This window comes from Ailuropoda melanoleuca, unplaced genomic scaffold, assembly GCF_002007445.2.
Source record: "Ailuropoda melanoleuca isolate Jingjing unplaced genomic scaffold, ASM200744v2 unplaced-scaffold8299, whole genome shotgun sequence".
Classification (NCBI taxonomy): domain Eukaryota; kingdom Metazoa; phylum Chordata; class Mammalia; order Carnivora; family Ursidae; genus Ailuropoda; species Ailuropoda melanoleuca.
Window position 1 is genome coordinate 82,969 of NW_023253657.1, and position 2,636 is coordinate 85,604.

Here is a 2,636-nt window from a genome sequence, read left to right on the forward strand (position 1 = left end):
CCGACGCCTCGCGACGTGGCGCTCGGCCGGGGCGTTCCCGGCACCCGCAGGCCGAGGATCTGGGCGCGTCCCGCACCCCCTTCCTAGCCCTAGGGCGTGGTCCACCGATCGGGCGTCCCGTCGGGGAAGGGCGCCGGTTGCGGCTGCCGCGCGCCGGCCAGGTACACCCGCTCTGACCCCACCCGGGTGGGGCCCCCGCCCTAGGCAGTGCTCACCGTGGAGTTCCGCTCCGAGCCCAACGCCTGGCGCTCCCACTCGCGTCGCTGCAGCAAGAGACAAAAGAGCGGCGCCCGCCCCTCGCCTTATATACGCCGCGCCCCGCCCCGCCCCTCGCCCGCCGCAGCGGGGGCGGTGCTGGAAGGCGATGGGCGGGGGCGGCGCGGGCCGCTAGCTTCCCCGCCGCGCCCTCCGCTAGGCTGCCTCGCGGGCTGGGTGCGGCTCTTCCTGTGCGGGGGCCATAGCCCCCCGACGCTCCCAGCTCGTCGTGACCCTGCGGTGGAGGCTGTGGGCGCTGCCGGGTGGGCCCTGGGCTCTTGCGTTTGGGGCTGCGCTCCCCTCCCCGGGAATCTGATGCTCCCCTGCAGAATGGGCGTGGGGGCCGGCGGGGGAGGGGTGTGTGTGGTGTGTATGTGTAGTATGCAGTTGTAGGTGTGGATGGATGTGCGGCCTTGCACGCGTGCTCTGTGGTAATCCCAGCTCGAAAGAGACCCCCCCTATCGCTGTGCATTTCCCACGTCCCATGCCAACCCCCGTCTCCCGAGCCCCTCAACTCCCCTTTTCCTCTCCTCTGGGAGGCTGGGCCCTTGTGTAGTCTCGCACTAAAAGAATCCGAGAAGAGGGTTCCTAGTGATGAAGGGACAGGGGAAACAGGTTTCCACGGCTCGTCGCTCAGATTGAGGCCAGTTTCCCTCTCGTCGTCGTCTGCCTTCCCTGAGCTGGGCGGCTCTTGCAGGAGCGGTGGCGGGTGTTCTTAAACGCCCGTCATGAGCATTGTCTAAAGGGCGGTGGGGGGAGCAAGCAGGCCGAGAGTGCTCTCTCTATTCTTTCTCTCACCGGCTCTAGGAACTCTGTGTTCAAGGGTGTGGTTTTCCTCCTTGAAGTTAACCTTGAAGATATCCCCGCAAACGTTCTTATTTTCCTTATTAACCCATTGTAGGAGTGGTGTAATGCAATTGATTGTTCAAACCTTTCTTAGAAAAGTTGTATTTTCAGTTGTATTATCTAAAGATGTTTATAGAGAGTAAGTTCCATAAATCAACAACCCCAGGAGGTGAAGCTGGTCGTTGTTTTATTTATCCAGAACTTTTTCCTTGTTCAAGAGCCAGAGTGTATTATTAGCATTCTCTGTTAAAGTGGGATCTGGTGGAAACATCCTAAATCCTGTCCACGCCTTCCTGATTTATCTGCTTTTCTCACATTTCCTCAGTGTGTTTGGAACAGAAGGAAGAGCATTTAGACTTATGGATGCGATATACCAAACTCCTTGTGTGGCCCTGGGCAAGTCTTTTCCTACACCTCCCTTTCTTCATCTTCAAAACAGCTTTAGCATAAAGCTTAAGTGAGGTAATAGAAAAGGCAACAAGGGAAGCCTAATATGGCAGTCCCACCAGACTGCCACACTCCTACTTCATTAGTGTATGAGTCAACTATCTCCACAATATGCCGTGTAACAAACTACCCCAAAGCTCAGTGGCTCAAAATAATAATCGTTTATTTTTGCTCATCCATCTACCGGTCAGTCAGCTGCTGCTGGGTTGGGCTAGGCTGGGCTTGGTTCCAAGCTGCCAGTTGGATCTCATCCTCTGGACCAGGATCGAGCTGGTGCTTGTTCTTCTCGAGGTGACGGCAGAACAGCAAGAGGGTGTGGCACAGAAGAGCGTAGAAGTGAGGACGTGTGTGTTAAAGTGTATTATGTCACCTCATGTCTATGAACATTGGCCAAACCCACTGTTAATGAGTGGAGAAGTATATTCCACCTGTGGTGGGGGAGGGAGGGGAATGAATATTTCCTGAATAAAAATCCAACTGCACAGTCAGGGTAGGCAAACAGCTGTAGCAAACAGCCTCCAAAGTGGCTTAAAGCAATAAGAATTTATTTCCCATTGACGTCGCAACACTATATGCTGGTGTTTCTGGTCAGGCAGCTTACCTCCATGCAGTAGCCCAGGTACCCGGGCTTCTCTCTTGTCACTCTGCCCTCCTCTAGGTCCTAGAAGTTTACTCCTCCAGCCAGTGGATAGGAAAAGAGGAAGAAATACAGGAATGCGTTAGAGTTTTTATGCAGCAGACTTAGAAGTAGTCTGCATTATTTCTGCCCTCATCTCTTTGGCCAGGACTTAGTCACGTGGTCTTATCTAACTGTGAGGGAGGCTGGGAGTGTAGTCGGGCTGTGCACCCAGGAGAAAGAGAAAGCGGGCTTGGAGGGACTTGGAGCATTCTCTGCGATGCACTGTTGAAGCATCTGCCAAACTTGAGCTTGAAAGTATCCAGACATCCTGAGACATCGACTGTTTGGAGGGTCTCACTGGCACTTGATTCCGTTTCACACGCAATGCCAAGCATTATTTAGGTATTACTTTACAGGGCCCCACCATTGGCCTGAGCATTTGTCCCAGTTTGGACCCATGGTGAACTCC